The 22,118-nt window shown below is 41.0% G+C and overlaps 1 pseudogene; it reads right to left on the bottom strand.

Annotated features, from left to right (window-relative positions):
* Nucleotides 1-17,943: 17,943 nt before the first annotated feature.
* LOC112484581 lies at nucleotides 17,944-18,062 on the bottom strand (annotated as a pseudogene).
* Nucleotides 18,063-22,118: the final 4,056 nt, after the last annotated feature.

A 22,118-nucleotide genomic window follows, 5' to 3' on the forward strand; every position in this document is an offset into this window, starting at 1 on the left:
CAAGCAGACCCGAAGCTCAGAAAAGACGTTGTTATGACCCAAATAGGATGTGTCATTAAAGGCACAACCTCAGTTCCAAATAGAAGATCAGAATTGGAATAAACTGATAACGATGAAAGAATATTGCAAAAGCTTCTAAAGTATACCCTTGATTTTGTTTTACTCAATGGTGTCCTCTTTCAAGCTATCAGATCTGCTTTTTAATACTTATGCTTTAACAAGGGTTCCTATTTTTATAAAGTACTAATGGAAAACCATGTGGTCACAATAAAGCTGTGCTGGCGGTGGTGTACCTGCTCTCAAGGCAAGTTCTTAAGAGCAAATGGCCTTGTAAGCTTTGAACTTGCAGTTGGAAAGATCCAAATTAATGATAATAATGACCATAAGAAAAACATGTCGAGAAAATTGTTCCTTCTTTTATTCCTGGCCATTTTCGGAAGCAAGCCCTACTAGTAATTTTTTTATTCATAGCTAGGCTCATGGCTATTTTCATGCCATGTGTCCTTATCAGACAAATCCAGGAAGTAATCATAAACTCTGTCACTTCTGAGTAATAAGGCTGGGCTGTGTTTCATCATAACCTCCAGCATTTATCATATCCAGAGGATGTATAAACGTGTACTACAAAACAATTGTCATACCTGTGAATAAGCGTTTTCCTCAACCGCAGCCTGTTGGATTGGAGGTGTTAAGGGGAAGGCGGAATTAAGCTCCATCAAGTTTAATCCAAAAAGAGCATACAAAATATTCTCTTGCAATATTTGCCTTAAAGTTTTCCAGCTGGGGCCTTCACCTATTGTTTATGAGTTAAAGCTCCTGAAAGCATTTCCATTTTGAGCTTTTTACCCTTTAGTTTGATCCTAGAGTTCCCATGAAAGAAACCTGTCCAAGAGTCTCAGATGCTGACCAACCATCCTGGGTTCCTGGATCCCGGAACTTCAGTGCTAAAACCAGGCAAGTTCCAGGCAAACCAGGACGAGCTGGTCACCCTGCAGATGGATGGTTGCCCCTGGCAGGCCTTGACTAAAAAAATTCTTCAGCGGGCTTCTTCGTTGCCCAGACTCAATCTCTCTATGTAACAACTTGTAGCAATAGCTTTTAGCAGGCTTTTTGTTGTTTTTGTTGTGTAAAAGCAGGCGATTTGTTGTTATGCAAATATATATTTTAATTGTTTAAGACGGGGATCAGCAAATCCTGCCCATCACCAGTTTTTCGCATTTTTTATTTTTATTTTATTTTTTAGGTTTTCACATTTTTAAATCAGTTTTTCAAAAAAGGTTATACAACAGAGATTTTTCTGTACCCCATTCCTCAAAGCCTAAAATATTTACTATCTGCTTCTTTACAGAAAAAAATTGCTGACCTCCAGTCTAAGATATATTTAGCTATAGAAATATCTTATAGCCAAAGCACTGGGCCCCTTTTCCTGATATGATAAGACGTATGTCTTAATTACAAATTGCCAAAAATTCTTTTGTAAACTCTATATCGTTTTGCCATACAGTGCTTTATATGTGTATGAGAAATAGAAAATGTTAAATTGCTGAACTTTTTTCTAAATTCACAATGATCACTTATAGTTATTCTTCTCTCTAACTTGAACAAAACGGTAGAAATTGTATAACTAACCCCTCTTATTTAATAGATGAGTAAACCAGGGCTAGAGAGAGTAAACCAGGGCTTGAACAAAACGGTAGAAATTGTATAACTAACCCTCTTATTTAATAGATGAGTAAACCAGGGCTAGAGAGAGTAAACCAGGGCTTGAACAAAACGGTAGAAATTGTATAACTAACCCTCTTATTTAATAGATGAGTAAACCAGGGCTAGCGTCTTGACAGAGCTCACTCACAGCTAGTGGACGAAAGAGCCAGAACTGGAACATCGCCTGGGTTCCAGCATTCTTTGCATTATACCAAACTGCTGTTGTCATTCAGGATGGCAATTGAAAAAATGAATCACTGTTAAATTGTTGCATCCCAATGTATTCTCCTGGACAATTCATACTCCTGGCCCCCACGAGGCTAAGAAAGAGATGTCCTTACTATCTCTATAGAACAATATTCCCCCAATTTACCTGCCAATTCAGTTGCCTGTGATAGTCTGTGCTTTAGACCTGGGTTTCGGGCCAGGCTTCCCACCACGGAGGCACATTAGAATTGCCGTGTGTGAGTGTGTGTGTGGTTTTGTTTTAATACCATCCTCAGATGTTCTGATTCGGCCAGTCCGATTGGAGCCTAAGAAATGAGTATGTGTTTAGGGCACAATTGATTGTAATATGAACCACTGTGTTCGAATATATGACACCGTGTTTTATAGAAAGTGAAACTATTTTTACAAATAGTGAAATAGCTTCACCAGAGAGCATCACTCTTATTTTGTAAGTGTCTCAGGTCTGGTTGGTTCCTAAACGATAAAATAATCTCAATTAGGAACTTTAAAGGAAAAAACTGTATATTATACAGACTATATCATAAGATAATTGAAGATGGATTAAGGCAATTCGATTTGGTTTCTATTTTATGTTCCTCTTTATAAAATCTGTTATGATCATCTGCACTTTCTTTTGTGGCATCTAAAATCTACTTCACCCTGTGAAGAAGACAGTTATTTAAATTGTATACCAATGGCTATAATAACCAGTGATTGATAGGCCCTAGTGTTTGGGATTTGGAGTAGTTTGGTCAACATATAGCTACTAGGATAGAACGACTGGCATCTAAGGAAAATGATATGTTTTTCTATACATCTATATTTATATATGCATATGTGTATGTGCATATATAGGATTATAAATGTTCTGATTGGTAAATATCGTACTGGAAAAAATTTGATTAAAACATATTAAATAACAAACCTATGACATATGATTTTAAATATAAATTTGATTATGTATAAACATATATATGTGTGTTTGAACAATGCATATTGTACCCCAATGAATCATTTTCTAAGAGGTTATAAATATTTCCAAGTGAGGAGAAAGAATTCTTCAATCAAATTTTATGCCATTTGGAGTATATTTAAGACTCAGCTGAGTGTGAAGTAAAAGACATGTTGTTGGCTGTAAGAAAGTCAAATTATTGCATGTAGGAAAATTTTCACCCCTCTGTGCTCCATATAAAATTATCTAAAATTTTACATCCACTGCATAGATCAAATCTTTCAAAGATACAGCCAAAGATGAGAAATTATCACTTAGGTCCTGTTTCTTTGTCAAAAACTGTTCAATATTTTAAAAATAGCAAGCATGAGGATAGAAGTCCCCCAAAGTACTCGTTTATCAATAGCAATTTGTCTCAATAAGAATTTGTAAATTAAAATCACAAAGAAAGTTACAGAGCAGAGTTTCTCAGCCTCAGCACTATTGACATCTTGAGCCAAATAAGTCTCTATGGTGTCGGCTGTCCTGTGCGTTGTAGAATGTTTAGCAGCATCCCTGGCCTCGACCCACTAGATGCCAGCAGCATGCACACCCCTTAGTTGTGACAACTAAAAATGTCTCTGGACACTGCCCAGTGTCCACTGGGGGCAGAATCACCCGCAGTTGAGAACCACTGGTGTACAGTATATAACACTGGCCTCAAACTTCAGAGAAGGGAAATGGTTTAGGACAATGAAAATGTGAAGTTACTTTCTCATTAAATATCTTTTCTCCCTTTCGGCATAAAATAATAAGATGGCCGACTCTTGAGAAGAGGTGCTGTGAGATCAACAGTGATTCGGTCTCTATGATGGTATTAGTAACTGCCAACTGACTCTCCTATTTATCACCAAATTATGTTTCCAATAAGGCTTTCAAGTCTAAAAAAACAAAGGGAAACCCTCCCGGTCGTGATTGAAGTGAAAGCTAAAACTATGTCTTCATTTTAGCTAGAGAGATGTACCCTCCTTTTATAGTATGTCCAGGAACTGTGCCTTTGAAGAGGGGTGTGCAGTCTTGAGTCCAGATCAAGTGGTTGGGGGGAAGACTTTGGTCGCCCAAGAAAACATGTCAACATCTGTCCATCACAGCAGCCCTTGCCCGATTACCATTTTTTCTGCTTCTGTGAGCACCAATGAGACAAGGCCACTGAGCTGTGTCCTTTGTTGCCTGCAGCATTTCCCACCACTGCACCACCTCTGATATGCTAATGAAGAACCCCAGGGTTTTGTGTGGCTGAAAAGGCTTTCAACAATCCCAACTTCTATCCAGAGACTCAGCCTGCTATGAGAGGCTCCTCTTTCCAGGGTCCCTCCTCACACCTTTTCTGTAAGCTTACATGTGCTTAAGAAAGGGCAATTAACCATCTGGCTGCCAGACAAATGGAAAGAGCATAAACCAGGATGAACCTGTACCTTGAAAACTGCCAAGTGGCTCATGATTGTCCAGTGCACTCTGGGAAGAAGCCATAAACTGATGGCTTGAATCTGAAAATGACCCAATGGTGTTGGCTTGTAGCGAAACTCTGATGCAAAGAAATCCACTCCAGTTCTGATGCCTTACTGCCTGGTTCTTCATATAAATCTACCCAATGTGACTGCCACGGTTTAAAAATACCTTAAGTAGGTGTCCAGAATCATAAGGTCATAGAATTATGAAATGTTAACTGGAAGAATTATTTTCTTCTTTTCTCTCTTGGCACAGTTAATTTGCTTATATTAAGTCTTCAATATTTATTCATTGGATTGAAATCAACAGGTTTAAAAGGAATCTTGTAAGGATTCTTTTTCTAAAATTGTCTCTACTTTCTAGAATTCTTTAATGATTATTGTGTCTTTATTCAGGCCAAGAACACCAATGGTTTTTTTCATCCAAAGAAATTCATACTCATAAACTTTTCCCGACTTTTCATTCCAAATTCTAAAAGTTGCTACTAATACTGTTAACCATGGCAAAGAAATACTACTGTTCTCCATTAAAACCTAGAATGCCTGCTGCCCAAGTTTTATTTATTTATTGTGGTGCCAGACACTCTAATAGGCTATGAAGATGCAAAGAAAAACAAGATACAGTTTTTGACCTTGGGAAAAGCACAGTTATATTGAGGAGATAGTATGTAATACAATGTGGTAAGTACATGATGAAACAGTACACTATGTTATTCCAGCATTACAAAAGAGAGGCAAAGTCAAGGAAAGCTTCCTGAAGGGGGTGACTGAATGGAGCACCAGCCATGTGCGGGACAGAGTGTTACATGTCAAGGGGAAGAGAAAAGAAATGTAAGCTACAACTGTGGGTTTGACAATACAGAGAAAGTACTTTTTAGAGAGGGTCGAGAATACGCCAGGAAAGAAATACTGTGTAGCTGTAATGCTAAGCTGGTCCTTTCTGTTTTTCTCTCCATTTAAACGTTCTTTCTCTTGAGACATTTCTGTTTACCTGATATAAAAGATGAAATCCATATAAGAGAACAATAAATTTCCTCTTTGTTCTCTTTCTTACTCTGTGATGATCAATGCATCGCATATAACCTTTAAAAGAATTAATCTCCTATCCCTGTAAAGAGCCCTCTAGTCACCAGATATGCTTATTCTGCTCAGAAAATAAAGGCAGGTGTTCTTACCCAAAAGAGATACTGTCAGTTTCTCGGAAGTGTGGGTTGTTGGAATTTTGTGGTGCTGCATGTGTCTAATCATGCCGTTTCATTCATTAGTCAGTTGATTATTTCACTTGAAATTGTGAGTGCCTACATTGTGTTAGCTAGTCTTTGGTGATGCAAAGAAGAATATAGCCACTCCTTGGCCTAAGGGAGATCTGAGTTGGCACAGGAGACACATGGAAATGACTGCTTAGGAGAAAAGGTGACAAATATGTGAGAGACAAGTATTCAAGTTGAGTAGGGCAACAATGAATGGAGCAATTGTTTGGGACCCAGAGGGCTTGAGTGGGAAGGGGATTTGGATGGCTATTTGAACTGAACCTGAAGGTCAAGTATGAGTTTTCCAAGTAAAGAAGTTAGAGAATGGGAAAAACGAAAACAAAAACAAAAAAAACCACACAGGCATAGGTTTGGAAGTCAAGAAGTACGCTGGTCTCTCCAGTAATGAACTGTAGAAAGGAGACTGAGGAACAAAGAGGGGTTTGGAAGAGACGGCTGGGGTTAGATGGTGAAGTATCTTAAATGCCAAACTAATGTGGTCGAAGCTGATCCTAGCGTCAGTGGGTGCTAACAGAGGTTTTTAAACATTAGTGTCGCCATAAATTCTATGGTTCAATAATGTCGTCCAATAGAACTTTTCGATGATGAAAATGTTGTATATCTGCATTAAAATATGGTAGCCACGAGCACACATGACTATTGAGCAAGTAGCGTGCCTAGTGTGAAGGAGGAGCTGGATTTTTACTTTTATTTCATTTAAATTAACTTGTTTATATTGGAATGCCTAAAGCTAGAACGCTATCTTGGTAGAAATACGGACAGGAGGGGAGGAGGTTGCCCAGAGGAAAAAAAATGACATGATAGAAAGGAATAATTCACCTCCCTTCTCTTTCAGAGATAGATCTTTAACATCATATAAATAATTTTGACCATGGATTTGTGTTTATTCAAATATAGGCTATAGATAACAAAGGGCCAATTTAGTCTGGATGTCTGTAATGAAGAGGCAAGGTATTTTAGTGGAGATGTGTGGAAGAACACTGATCCCACCTCTAGTCTGAGGCTACGACATCAAACAGCTCCTCCATTTCTTAATTTGTATTTCAGAGAGCTGAACGTTGCAACCTCCACTCACCCATCCACCATACTATCTTGTACTCACCAGTGAACCGCATTCTACAAGGAGCAGCCATGACAGTGACTCTCAGTGGAGTGTGTATGGGGGCGCAATATCTGGAGACATTTTTAGTTGTCACTGCTTGGGGAAAAGTGCTACCGGCATCTAGTGGGTAAAGCCCAGGGATCCCGCTCAACATCCTAAAATGCACAAGAGAGTCCCCCACCCCTCCCCAGCAAAGAATGACTCAGCCCAAAATGTCCCCAGCACTGAGGGGAAGAAATTCAACGTCCATTAGAGTCATTTGGGAAACTTAAAAAATCCTAGTGTCCTTGGCCTTCCCCAGGCCTACTCCGTCAGAAACCCTGAGGGTGGGGCCCAGCCAGGCATCGGTGCTTCTGAAGAGTTGTTGAGGTGATTCTAATATGCAGCCAGAGTTGAGAACTAAGTACTAGCATAGCAAGAGAATGCTGTCTCTGACATCCTATACCCCCAAACATCTGACTCCTGTAAGCGTGCATTTTGTATCTCTCATGAAGTCTTCTGGCAAAACTGCATCCCCATCTTCTTCCTGCACCCTGCCTTTTTACTTAGTCAATTTCCCACTGAGGGTTGGGGGGCAGGGGTGCTCCTGAAACCTGTCGGACAAAGATAGGTTTGGGCTTTGCCTATCAAGTGACAGGATTAGAGATGGCTTCACTGGTAAACCACCCCACGCAGTATTTCTCACCCATCAGGGGAAACCTGAGTTAAAAATGGTTAACAGGAAAGCTAGTTGAGGGAGATAATTAACAACTATTAGTTCTTTGGCAGCTGTATTCATATTACATGGCATTCCTCAGTAGCAGGAAAGGCCAGCCTTATATCAAATCTATTTAGTTTAATGAAGTGGAAAAGAACACTTGTTTTTGCATTTTTTTAAGGTGGAAAAAACACATTCTGAAGTTGCCCTTGCTAATTTGTTGAAATGTCACTGGAAAAGATATTTCAACAGAAGAAAAAATTTTTATAGTTTTTGTAGGAGATCAAAACATATTGCCTACATTATCCTTTAATTGTCAAGACACTAAAGGGAACTTTCTCACTCTGGTTTCACTTAAAGCTAACAGCTTGTGGGCCAAAATCAGAGGCCTCTGTTCTCTGCAAATTCTCTGGGTGGCCAAGTACAGTCCAGAGGTTCAAGGTTTTCATCGATGGTCCCCTGGGACCTTGGGAAAGACAAGCCTTTGGCACACAAGGCTTTGGTTTTTAGTCGCTTTATTCTTTACCAGGGGTGTGATTTGCCGGAGGTCATGTAAACTCTAAGCACCCTAGTTATGCCTGCTTGCTTGATAGCAGCTCGCAAGGTAGCAGGCTCTCAGGATGCTCCTCTATGCTATATCGGTCTGTCTAGGGCAGCAGTCGGCCATCCCTTGAGGCAGCTGAATGAAGGCACTCATTAATGTGGAGGGGTGGCTGGTCAGCACAAGAACTTTCCAGCTTGAGTTGGGTACCGTCCCCGACTCTATCACCTTCAGCTCCGGAATACCACCTACATTAGGCCACGGTTTCTCAGCCTACGCATGGTTGACAATTGGGGCTGGATGGTCTTTGGTATAGGTGGGCTGTCCTGTGCATTGCAAGATATTTAGCAGCCTCCCTGATCTCGACCCACTAGATGCCAGTAACATTCCCCAATGATGACAACCAAAAATTCTGCAAACATTGCCGATATTCCATGGGGGCAAAAATCACCCTCAGTTCAGAACCTCTGGTGCAGACTTACCAGCGGCTAGCCAATAGTTCCTCTTGGAAACCGCTGGAGGGCTTTGCCTGTGTGAACCAATGAGAGAGGAGAGCGATACGATCTGAGTAGGTCCCTCGGCAGCTCTGTGCGGAGTGGGGAGGAAGACAGAAGAGATTCTACACCAGCCAAATCCACGGCACTAGTCCAGGCAAGAGGGGATGAGGGCCTAGATGGAGATTCCAGCGATAGGAGTGAGAGAGAAGGATGGATTGGAGAGGTGTTTGGAGAGAGCCACCAGGACGAGTTGACGAACTAGAAAGGAGGTGTGTGGAGAGGATCAGCACCCCAAATGGCTCTTAGGTTGTTGGCCCTCAGTGCCGTGTACTGGTACCCAGGATACTGGAATGAAAACTGGTGGAAGAGAGAGGGGGGTCAGGGGAGGGGCGTAGGTCAAGAGACCTGCTTTGAGCATGTTAAGTTTGAGGTCTGATAGACAGTCCCCCAGAGGTGGCGAGGAGGCAACGGGGTCTCAGAGTCTTAGACTCGGGAGAGAGGAGTTAGGGAAATGAATTTGGTCAGAATGGAGATAGTATTTAAAGCTTTGGGGAATCAAGTGTAGGTGGAAAAGAATTGAGGACTTCTTACTTTTGGCAGCTCTATAATTTCAAACTGTTTTCAGCTCCTCCCCCAACAGACTAGAGGCAGCAAATTAGAAGTGGGAAGAGGTCACTAGAATGGCCTGATTGAGCCAGAAGCCCAGTTACATTTGAATTTCAGGTAAACACGGAATAATTTTTACTTAAGTATGTTTGGCACATACATATTTCACCTGGCAACCCGAAATGGAGGCCAACACACCACAGAAAGGTGGCAATGTATGATGGCCATGATGTGTGCCTTAAGACAGAGCAAATGGAACAATGCTTGATTCCTTCTTTATAGAAGAAGCTTCAGAATCATCTGGGATGCTGAAAATGTAAAAAAGCAGAATCTCAGGCCCCACCCAGATCCACTGAGTCAGAATCTGCATAGGAGTCCTAGGGTGATTGGCACACACATCAAAGTTGGAGAAAGGGTGTATTATACTACCTAGAAAATGGCCCCAGGAAATCCCAACGTCAAGCAACAAGCAACGTTAAAGATGGGTAGGAATATGGTATGTGTGAAAACACATCTTCCTTTGAATAATGCTTTAGTGGTTGAAATGTTTTGCATATGCCAGCTCAATTATAACCAGGAGGGTTCTACTCCATCATAGTACAGTTATGTTCATACAGGGTCGGGGCTTCTCTAACCCTGCTCCTTAGCCCAAGGCTGTGGGTCCTTGTCCAGGGCCCAGCACAGCCATGAGAGAATGTGACAGTCAACAGTGGTTCCCATACTTGCTACACTTCCGGTTTCTTTAAGTTTTCTCCACTGACAGCTGCTTCAGCAGCATCCCAGCGAGCTCATCAGCTACGTGCCCAGTGAAACCGCAACGAAAATAGTAACTGCTGACCACCGACTGCCTGCCACGTCAAATAGGAACTATTCTTCTCATTTTGAGGATGATAAAACTGAAGCCCGGAGAGGTTTAATGCTTAACTCTCCCTGCAAATGCAAATGGGAAATGATAACAGAGAAGCAAGTCTCAAAGAAAAGACTGCAGTTCCCTCTGTGCATTAGCAGCTTACTGGGAAGACAATGGGGTTAATCTGGTCATTTACACATCACCACTAGTAAATGGCACAACCGGAACCGGAACTCCACCCTGCCTGTGCATCCCTCTAGATCAGTAATGCCCACCTGGGCTGCACTTTGTATCTTGGGGGAGCCTTCAACCCATTCATTGCCAGGCCACGCCCAGTCCAGGGATCAGGATCTCAGGGAGGGGAACTCTAGAATAGAGAAGCACTGTTTTATTTTCTGTGGCCAGGGGCCAGTCTCATCCTGTCCACCCCTCCCACTCCCAAACTAAGGCCACAGATACAGCTTTCTGCCTCAAATCTGCACTCAACATAAATTAAGCAGCCAGGCTGGAGAAAGGCCACTCTACAGCTGTTTAAAGTTTACATCAGAAACAAAGAGACCAGCTTTTCCCTGAACAGCCGAATCCCACTCCTACCCGCCACCCGCTTTTCAAGAGGCAAGACAAGGAGCTTCAGTTTCTCTTTCTAGAAGGCTCTCTGACCAGAACTCACTGTTCCTGTGGCGCAGCTTTCAGAATCCCATGTGTGTGCTTCTATTTAAAAGTTGTCAGTCTACAAATGCTCGAGGGAGCAGACAATCTGGTTTCGCCTTCACTTTTAGTTTGTACTGGAAATACATTTCCATGTTTTATCTGACAAGTGGAGACAGGACCCCGCAGAAAGGAGGCCTGGGAGAAGACGGTCGGAAACAAAGTTGTCACTCAGCCCACGTGCACAAGTACATCTGACTGGATGGTTAAATACTGAGGTGTGGAACTTCAGTGCCAATTAGGAAATAAACACTGACCTGAGGGACACCGGTGTTCCCCTTCCCTGGGGTCACTGCGCCAGCCACCCGTGGCCCAGCGGGGGTCTGCAGAATGGCACAGTTAAATCGTCTGAATATTATCCCTGGGTAAAGTTGAAAGTGACCTGGGTTTTAACTGGCTCCATCATTTATACATCTTGTCATGAGGTCTTAGTTTCCCCATCTGCAAAACATGAAGTTTAGAGAAACTGTTTACAAAGTGTTTTGCACCATGATCAATGGTATTATTATTTTTAAGTTTTTTTGCCCATTTCCAAATAATGGACTCTCTCATCCCCGACTCTCCTTTAATCCATCAGCTCAGGCTCTTTCTTCTCTGTCGGGCCTATAAAATTGTTCAGAAAACCCAGCCATAGCTAAGTCCCCTATAGGGCTGGGAGCCGTGGCTGCTTCTTTTTGGCGTGCTGTGGTCGTGGTGGTTGTTAAGGATGTTAAACTTTTTATTACACATCACATTTGGGAAATCTATTTATAACACGCTTCACGTTTTCCTTGAAACCACAACCACCATTGTATTCTATGACTCCTTGATGCTCCTTAAAGCCTGGGTCCCTCTTTCCTGTGCGCCTTCCCCACTGTGCAATGGAGACTTCTCCTAATACTCAGATCGCCACTCTGGTTTTCTGTTTCCACTGCTTATCCCTGTTGGGCAGGTGATCAACATTTTGGGGCTTTTTGTTTTGTGGCTAGAAATGATGAACTTTCTGTGCCTGTGTCACAAGTAGATTCCCTTTCATTTCTCAGCAGCATTAAATTCAGTACGTTATGGTCAGTTGCTGTCCCCCTACCTCAGGGACCCTCTCTACCCATCAAGAGCTGGAATTCAAGCTTAACTGTTTTGTCTTCATAACTAAGTGTTGCCACATTTGACGACACCATATTATGCCACTGATCGAAGTGGAGAATGATATCCTATCACTTCTGCCATATTCTATTTGCCAACAGCAAATCGCTGGGTTTTTCCCTCACTCAAGGGGAGAGGACCACATAGAGTGTGACCACCAGGAAGCAGGGATTATGGGGGCATTTTGGAAGCTGCCAACCACCGCGCAGTAGTGCAACATGGCTTGAAATTATGAAATTCTTATGGATTTAGGTAGCAGAGTTCAGAGATTACTGTTCTTTGCCATTTTATTCCCAAACATCAAAACCACTCTAAAAATCAGAGAAATTTAGGATAGAACTGTATGTAAGAGGTAACAAGTCCACCAAAATGCCTAAAATGACTATATTCTGGGATAAAAATAGCTTTACAAAGTGCCTTCATAAGACTCTATTGAAAAAAATTCAGAGTGAAAAAGGGCATTATTCAATAAAATATCATCATGTCCTACATTGGGCAAAGACATTTTAAGGCTAGGAAGGCTTTCATGGTGTGAGAACACAAAGAAAATTTTGATTCCTTTTGGCTTTATGCACTAAACATTGTTTAAAGCATTGTCCAATTTCATTTGACCTATTAAATCAGTGAATACACACCCTTTTCCACCATATATATTTATATGGAACAAGGAAACTTATGGTCCCAGACTCTTTCCGCTGAAGACCAAAATTTTCTAACACCTGCCTTTTCAGTGGCTCTTTACGAAGGAAGCACTGTGTCCATGTTGCCTTCCTAGGCACATCACTTCTCTTGTTTTCCTTTCTTGGATGTAATAACCAGTTCAGTTTCCTTCCCCAAGACATTTTTCTACTAAAACAAAAGTTGTTTAATGCCTTCCATGGGATTTGCTTCATTTTAGAGCAGTGGTTATCAACAGGGGTGATTCTGTGCCCAGGGGGACATTTGGTAATATTTGGAGACATTTTTGGTTGTCATAACTTGGCAGGGAGTAAGGTGGAGGGTATTATTGGCTTCTAGTGGGTCAAGGCTAGGGACTCTGCTAAACATTCTATAATGTCACAAGGCAGCCCCCCACATCAAAGAGCTATTCGGCTCTAAATCTCACTGGTGCCAAGGTTGAGAGATTCTGAGTTAAGATCAGTGATTATTTCTTTTCCTATTTGGAAGGAATTTAGCATCTTTTATTTGGTAGAGAATTTAATTCAACCTCAGGCTAACCTGGGTTCTGACCTTGCTTTTACCTTGCCCTGATTCTAATAGCTACAGTTCCTGCACTCAACTCTCTACCTTGGTACCCCAGGTATCTTGCTCCTGGGTAGTTCCTGCTTGCACAAACCTTGCCAGAGCTACCAACTCAGAACCTAAGCTCCGAGAGAATCCTGCCCCTGATTCACAAGCAGTGTAAGCCCAAGCTGATGTCTTACCTGCTCTTTTTAGCAAACCTCTTCCTTATCACCTGCTGGCTTCTGCATATCACCCTATCCTTTCTGGCACTCACTGTCAGTTTGTCTGCCGGCCTACCATTCCAAATCCACTCCCATTTCATGCTATTTGCTCTACTTTCTGATGCTAAATGGCTGGTGTCTCCCAGACATTCTATAGCTCCTTGGACATGGTCCAGCTCTCTGAACTTCACCTCAGACAGTTAACCATGGTCTGGAACTTCTGTTCTCTCCCAGTCTAAAAGTCTAGTTTCTAAGGCCTTGCTTCTCCTCGTCTGGTCCTTCTTACTGCCTGATGACCTCCTGTTGTGACTCACAATATAGATCCAGCTATACACTGAGTTATGCCAGAGTAGTCAATAAAATCATAGAAAATGAATTCTTTAAACAGATGATGACTGGTTTTACGTAGGTAAAAATGGCAACCAGGAGAGCCTTTTGCCTGAATTTTTCAATTTTTCAAAGGTTTTTTGATTGGGTTTTTGTTTTGTTTGCTTGTTTTTTTGTTTGTTTTTGTTTTTGTTTTGAGCTATACTGTACGGGACCAAATATACCATCTCAAAATATGCTACTTTGGCAAAAGGATTATTTTGAGCTGAAGAAAACCGAGATTCAGCAGATCAAAACAAAAGAAGAAAAAGAAGGAAAAACCAAACCAAACAAAAACAAAAACTCTCTGCCCTCCCTTCCATTTGCCTAAAAGCGAGACATAAAATTCCACTTGTAAAGTGTCTCCCTTTCTCGTACCAGGAAGAGGAGGACAACTCTTAGACTCTTATTCACTGGGGACAACTCTAGACTTCTCAGCCCAAAGACAGTACTGAGAGGAATCTACATAACAAACTTTACTAAATAACCATTATCTTCCATTAGTTTTCCCCCATATATTTACTTTCCCACAGTTTGCCACCCCTTAAAGTCTTAACCTTTTTTCTGTTCGTCTTGTCACTTCTCTACAAATTTGTTGTTCTTTGTTAAGATGCTATATAAGCCCTAAGTTCTAACCACCTCTTTGAGTTACTCATCACTGAGTTTCTCCTGCATATATGTGCTCTGCTTGTGTTAATAAACTGTTTTTCTTTTGTTAATCTATCTTTTGTCCATTTAATATCCAGGGCCCCAACTGCAGAACCTAGGAGGGCAGTGGAAAAAAATTGTTTTCCTCCCCTACAATAGACACAATTGAAAAGTTGGCTCTAGTGTGTTTATGAAGCCTTCTTAAGAGTCCATTTTGAAGCTTATTGTCTCAGTCAAAAAGAGAGAAGGGCCATCAAAAGCCAAGAAGGAATACTAGGAGCAATGATGACTAGATGCAATGTGGTGTCCTGGATGGGATCCTTGAACAGAAAAAAGATATTAGTGGAAAAATTAGTGAAATCCAAATAAAGCCTGAGGTTTGGTTAATTATAATACACCAATGTCAATTTCTTCATTTGGACAAATATGCGTGGTCATGAAAGATGTTAACCATGGCAGAATTGTGTAAGGGATTAAAAAAATAAATGTGAAGGGGAAGTTTGGGGAATTTTTAAGCTGCAGAGAAACCCTGTAAAAAATGATAAGGATAGGGTTTTTGTTTTGTTTTCAAAAGGATGTGATTCCAAGACCGCTTCTGTTTCCTCCCCTGTCCAGATGCTATGTCTTAGGTCAAGACTGTGAGGTAAGCATTTTTTCAATAGAACCATACAGTTAGTTCTTCCTAGCTCATTCTTCCTAGCTCGGAATTGTTTCAAACAGATGTTTCCATGCAACCATTTGGGGACAGAATCCATTTCCATGCGAGAAACTCATACCTACCCTTGCGTATATTTGTTAATTTCTTTCAAATATATCACTAGTCTTCCAATCACAAACACATGAAGCCCTTGCCTCAGCGGCCTAACAGAAGTGTGCGTTGTTGTCAGAAAAGGTTGGCCAGACCCCTAGATGAAGAAAGATGTGAATTTCACTTCATGGTATTTTCAGTGAATCCAAGTAAGCAAGTGCCTCTTCCATTTATTCCAGATGGCCACTGCTGGAGAATTTACCACTGGAGGAGCAGGTACACATGCACTTGGCAAACTCATTGTATAAGAACTATAATGAACCCTTCTTCCACATCACTGCCAGATTGTCAAACAATGCGTTCAACACGATATCTCTTAATTATGATATTTTCCTGCTGCTAGGAAGAGGCCAAGCATAATTTTGGAGGGAATAAACTTTTCAGCAAGTAAATTATTACTGAAGGCTTTCCCTAAGGTGTTGTCTAGGGTGACGTGAGAAAGCACAGTTAAGGGTATTTTGAACATGCTGTCTTTCTGTGGGATAATAAGGAAAATATTTAAGAAGTGGCTGCTGTTTTATGAAACATGTGTTTGTTCTCTTCAAGAAAGACTGAGACAGGTTTTTAAAATGGAGGATCTGATTTTCCTTCAAGAGCATGACTATTTTAGAAGCATTTCCTTATCCAATATTAGAATATTATTAAAGAAAATGAAACTGATCCATGCAGCCAGTGTCTCCCTTGCAATATAAAAGGACCAATCTATAAATGGGTCAATAAAAATCAATAAATAAACCGGGATTCATTATGAAGTCACTGACAATACAATTACTAGTCAGAATAATTAGAAACGATAAAGCAAAATGATAAAAATAAGGTGCTATTTCTTTTCTTTACAGATCATGTTGTTCTCGTGCTGTGAATAGCATTCTAATTCTTTACCTGCTTTTCTCTGCCAGGCAGACCAGCATGCATATGCTACGGTGCTAGATATGGAAAGGTCAACATCCATGATGTATACACACCACAGGCTTTATAGGATATAGCCTTTGCGGGATTAATAAGTTACAAGGTTGAGGTTCTTGATTTCTCTATAGAGTTCCAGAACCCTCTCTTTGGGGCTGTTTCAGCATTTGGCATAACGAGCCACAGAGATCAAGAGAATGGGAACTGTCTCCATGAGAATGCCCACCAGAAGTAGTTATTGGCATTTTCAATTACATAATATCAGTGATACTGTGGAATCCTGGATTTGTCAACCTTAGCACTGTTGACATTTGGGGCCAGATAATTCTATGTTATAGGGGCTGTGATATGCATCGTGAGATGCTTAACAGCATCTCTGGCCTCTATCGACTAGATGCCATTAACACCCCAAGTTGTGACAACCAAATTGTCTCTAGACATTACCAGATGTCCTCTGGGGGTCACAATGACCCATGCCCATGCCCCCTTCCTTACTCCAACCTTTAAGAACCACTGCTGTAGTTAACAAGGTAGAAATAGCTGACCCAGAGTTGCTAGGTAAGAGGCTAAAAACATAAAACGCAAAGAATAGTGCTTCAGATTTAAATGCTTTAAAAACCCCATGTTACTGTCTTTTTAATACAAACAAGATGCTGTAAATGCAGGCAGTAGGGCAAGCCCATGGGATCTCTGCATAGAGATGGCCACAATCTAAGCATGAATCAAAGTAGTGGCACCAAACTGTACTAGTGGTGATTGTGTGCTTCACCACTCTGCACTTGTAGGAAAAACAAATGTCAGTGAAAATTATTACTTAAACTGCATTTCAACCTTGAGCACACATCTTCTTAAATTTTGTGTGACAAAATGAGAAGTAAGTCTAAATCACTTTTGCTGCACACCAATGTTCATATCATGTCTCAAGGAAAAGCACTCAATGACTGTTTGAGGTACCAATATTTGAATTGCCAGCTAAACTAGCTACTGCTTTTGTATAATAGCATTTTTAACTTGAAAAGGAAACTGACGACCACTGAGTTTTAGACTTAGGGATTAGGCAGACAGTTTTTCAAAAATGAACAAAATGAGCCTGTCACTTTATAGAAAACAATTGGAAGTATTTGCTGTCTGTAAAATTTGAGTTTTTAAGTGATCATTAAAATTTTAGAAAACTTGGATCTGCCCCCATGGGCTTGACAGCTTTATAATCCTTAAAAGAGGCCTCTAATGAGATCAGTGGCATTATTAATGAGTGTGGTGTGTGTGTGCGTGTGCGTGTGTGTGTGCATGTGTGTGTGTAAGGAGGATCTGCATAACTCAATGAATAAAGATTTCCCAAATGACCAACATATGATGTTCCAAAGTCATGCATGGGTAAAATATCCATTCAAAATATAAAATAAATCAATGAATTTCAATGTAACAGAGTATGAAAATTTCATTATTATGATTTCAAATCTCATGATGCCTCTTTCCTTTAAGAAACTACCACTTGTCTCAATTTGGCACAGTACCAAAGAAGAATACCCACAATTATCTGAAAAAGCTATTAATTATTCCTCCCATTTTCAACTGTGTATCTGTATAAGGCTGGGATTTCTCCGTATTTTTCAACCAAAACAACAATCCACAATATGATGAGTACAGAAGCAAATATGAGAATTCAGCTGCTTCTATTAAGGCAGACATTAAAGAGATTGTAAAAATGTATGCCAATGCCATTCTTCTCAATAATTTACTATTTTTATTTTAGAAAATAGTTATTTTAATAAAAGCATGTTATGTTAACATGTAATGGGTTTATTATTGTTATTTTAAATAAATTAATATTTAAAATTTTCTCTTAGTTTTTATTTCTAATATAGTAAACATTGATTGATTAAATCCATGTAAACACAAGCTCTTTGAAGTCTTCAATGATTCTTTTTTTTTTTTAAGCAAGGCAACCCTTGGTTGACCTCACAGATTGCAAGGACCTCGTCAGCTTACAATCCCTTATTTTTTACACCTACAGCACCTGGTCTTCCTAGGTGGTCTCCCATCCAAGTATTAACCAGGCCCAACCCTGCTTAGCTTCCGAGATCAGACAGGATCAGGCTTGTTCAGGGTGGCATGGCCGTAGACTTCAATGATTCTTAAGACTCTACATGTCTCCCAAGACCAAAATGTTTGAGAACTACTGATTTATAGTATAACGATTTCTGTTTTAAATTTTTGAAGTTGCTGATAGTGTTACAAAGGGGTTAATATTCAAAATATGTAAGGAACTCACGCAATTCAAGAGCAAAAAAACCAATCTGATTGTAAAATGGACAGAGGATCTGAATGGACATTTTTCTAAATAAGACACATAAACGACCAATAGGTACATGAGAAGATGCTCAACATCACTAATCATTGGGAAAATGTGAGTCAAACCCACAATTGAGATATCATCTCACACTTGTTAGAATGGCTATTATCAAAAAGACACGAGAACAAGCGTTGGCGAGGGTGTGGAGAAAAGGGAACTCTTGTGCACTGTTGATGGGAATGTAAATTGGTACATCCACTATGGAAAATAGTATAAATTATAAATTACAACAGTGGAAAGCAGCCACTCGTACAGATATATGCACCTGTTTTTAAAAAATGGGAGTTGAATCCTATTACCGATTTGATGTCAAATGCCAATTTCCAAGTATGCATAACATAAAGGTGAGAAAAAAGTCAAACGGGTAAATGTCAATACAAGGACAACTCTGATTCATTTGAACTATTCAGTTACTAATAACTTAACTACTAATCACAAATTAAAATACTTTTTCAATCTTGAAAAAGAAGAATCTGACAAGATGGGATCGTGGATGCACTGTTCTTTGTTATATTATTCTTCCTCATATTTTCTGTTCGAAATAGTTTATAAAGAAGCAAACCACATTGGTAAATTGGGGAAACAGCGATATTCAAAATGGGAAGAGAAGGGTAAAGACTCCCAAATAATATAATTTTTTAAAAATTAATTAATTTTTTATGGTGACATTGGTTAACGAAATCCAATAAGTTTCAGCTGTACACTTTAACAGTCAGGCATATATATATTTACACTGTGTTCACCTCCCATAGTTAGATTTCTTTTTGTCACGACATATTTGACCTCTCAAATAATACAGTTTTAATAAAATTTATTCTTTACCCACATGCTTTTATAATTTTTCCTGAACACATAATGTAATATATTTTATCCTAAAGCCGGGCCTCTCCTTTCTCCCTGACAGTTTTCAGACCCATTTCCACATCTACTTAGGGGAAGACATCAGAAGACACGAGATGCCTAATTCCCAAGACTGCCTGGGGTGTCTCCAGGGACTTCTTGACAGAGCTCCTGCAAGTCTTCAGGCACCCGCCCTCCACACACACTGATGACCAGAGAGACTATTTTTAATTAAGGATTGACTGCTAAAGGAAGCTTAGTCAGTTCGGGGGCAAAGATCTGGTTTCGTAGCATAAAGACAGTTGCCCCAGAACAGACACCCTTGACTTTAGATACATGTTTTGACTTCTGAGAACTTCTACCCTCCCCGCTCTACAGAAGTGGTCAAACACATTTGTCTTTTGTGGTTGGTGGAGATGCTGACAGAGATGATAAAAATTCAGCCTAACACTTTTAGCTCTTAACCCTATTAGTGTCCCAAATGTTTTCTAAAGGAGTTTGTTTTATCATATGGGGTTTTATTTTAGGTAAGATTAACATATAATGAAACACAAATCTTTCATTAACATATAATGAAACACAAATCTTCAATGTACCATTCTATGGGTTTTGACAAATGCATAGCACAACATCTACCCCAAACCCCAATGAAAATGGATCATTACTTTCACTCCAGAAAGTTCTCTTTTGCCCCTTCCTTCCCAGCCAAAAATATCCTCTCCTCCTTGGAGGCAGTAACTGTTGGGGAGGTAGGAGGCAAGTTTCTGAGAGTCTTTATTCATCAATGAGTTGAGTTGTGGACTTAGACAAAGGGACTCTGCTCAGGCTTGAACTGGAGGCCAAATTGTCAAAAGGCAGCTTTTTGGTTAAGGCCTGACATCTGCTTCCCCCAGAGTTGGTTCTGTTTTTATGGACATAACCCCAGCACTATATCCAGCAGACGTCAGTGCTTAAGGACCAGAGAGGAAAAAAGTATAGCTAAGTAAGGAAATCAAGACTCAAACTATAAAAACCAGCTCTTACTTGGAACTTACCATTTTTATGTCTATGTTTTATACCAAGAGACTGCAGACTGGGAATCTAAATTTCCAGCCTATCTGCAACCTCGACTAGCTATGATCTTGGATAAATTACTTCACATCCCTCAACTTCTTCCAGCTATAAAGTGAATATCATTGTATTGACTTCCACTATAATGGGTAGCAAAAATCTCACAGTCGCGGTATTTGGGATGATGACTTGTTTCCATGCATCTAGTTTTCTTCAGCTTCAAAGAAAGAAAAAGTAGCCCTGGTCTGTGATGTCCAATGAAATGAAAGCAAACTCCTTCAATCATATTGTAAGAGGTGTCAAAGAGCAAGTTCAGTGACAAAATCAGCCTGAAACTTATGGGCCACTTTACGGGGGCTGACAGAGTTTCCAGCCTTTTATTCATTATTGAATAAATCCGGTCATTCTATATTTCCTGTTGGATTATTTTTCAGAAGTCATTATTCATAAATATCCAAAAAAGCAACGCTGCCTTCCCAACTCTGCTGAAGTCACTCCTGTATTGTTTTGTTCATTGGAATGTTCAGGAAGGATTCATTTTTATTTGGTTCATAAGATAAAATAGCTACAAATGGTAATGACTACCGAACAGTACTTTGTTCCCAAAGAATCACACACCAGAACATTGAGTGGGCTGACTTCTGTGCTGGGAACTCAGCTGCTCTGTTTGTTCTCACAAAAACCAGTCCTCCCCAGGAGCGAGTCCCTCTCTTTGGCAGCCTGGAGTCTCCCTTTCTCTCCCGTCAGAATCTTTATACCCTGTGTGGCCTTTGCTTCCATCCCTTCTTCTTACCTCTCTCCTGCCCACAAGGATTCAAATAGAACCTCAGTGTGACTATCCTCCCCGCCCCCACCCCCCCAAAGCAATCAAAAAGTCAAATAAGCAAATCTCCAGGTATAGAAAGCGTTCTCTCCTCTCAGGCTCCATCTGTTGCCAGGTGAACTCTGTCTTAGGAGACAAGTTCACGGTGAACACATGTTTTACCCATTTGCTGCCTCCCAAGACTCTGCAAACCTGAAGTGGGTCATGGAGAGTGTCCGGGCCTGTAATGGGGACTCACACCGCCCGTGCGTGGCTGGAATTTGAGAGAGTGGGAACGCTCTACAGAGATTTAGGGGTTCAAGCTTCCGATGCTTGATCTGGGGCTGGAAACACCCATTCCCCTAGATGCAGTATCATCAGCTGGAACCGGGGAACCTGGACCCGTATCCTTATAGACTTGACGATGCATAACTCTTACCGAGGATTTTGTGCAAATGCAGGTTCTGACATCACAGGTCTGAGCGGGGGCGGGGGCTGCATTTCTCCCAGCTCCCAGGGGATCCGGATGCTGCTGGTCGGCAAAGCACAATTTGAAGAGCCCATTCTGTGGCCATGCAAGGGGGAGGTGCTTGGCTTTTAAAAAGCTCCTTAAATTCTCACAAAGTCCGACGAAGCGGGTATTACTCCACGCGAAGTGGAAAGGAACTTAGGCTCAGAGAGGTCAGGGGCGTGGCCGACGTCACACAGCTGGTGATTGTTAAGGCTGAAATCTGAATTCAGGAGTATCTGGTCCTCCGGTAAGGGAGGAGAACGAATTAAAGCAGCGTTTCTCAGAGTGCGGTCCCCGGCCTAGCGGCATCCACATCACCTGGGAAAGTTTTAGATATGCAAATTCTTGGGCCCCTTCTGGGACCTACTGAGTCAGAAAGTCTGGGGGTGCTCCCTGCGATCTGTAGTCTAACAGCTCAGCCGCTTGGGTGATTCTGCTGCAGGTTCCAGTTAGAGAAGCACCGAATTAGAAAACTGCTTCTCAGACTTCGCTGTGCGGCACAAATCGCCTGGGGCTCCTGTTGAAATGCAGATTCTGATTCCACAGGGAAACGGCACGAAATTGTGCATTCGCCACACGCTCCCAGATGCTACCGGTGCTGCTGGTCTAGGGTCCCCACTCTGA

This window comes from Pteropus alecto, unplaced genomic scaffold (assembly GCF_000325575.1).
Source record: "Pteropus alecto unplaced genomic scaffold, ASM32557v1 scaffold477, whole genome shotgun sequence".
Lineage (NCBI taxonomy): Eukaryota > Metazoa > Chordata > Mammalia > Chiroptera > Pteropodidae > Pteropus > Pteropus alecto.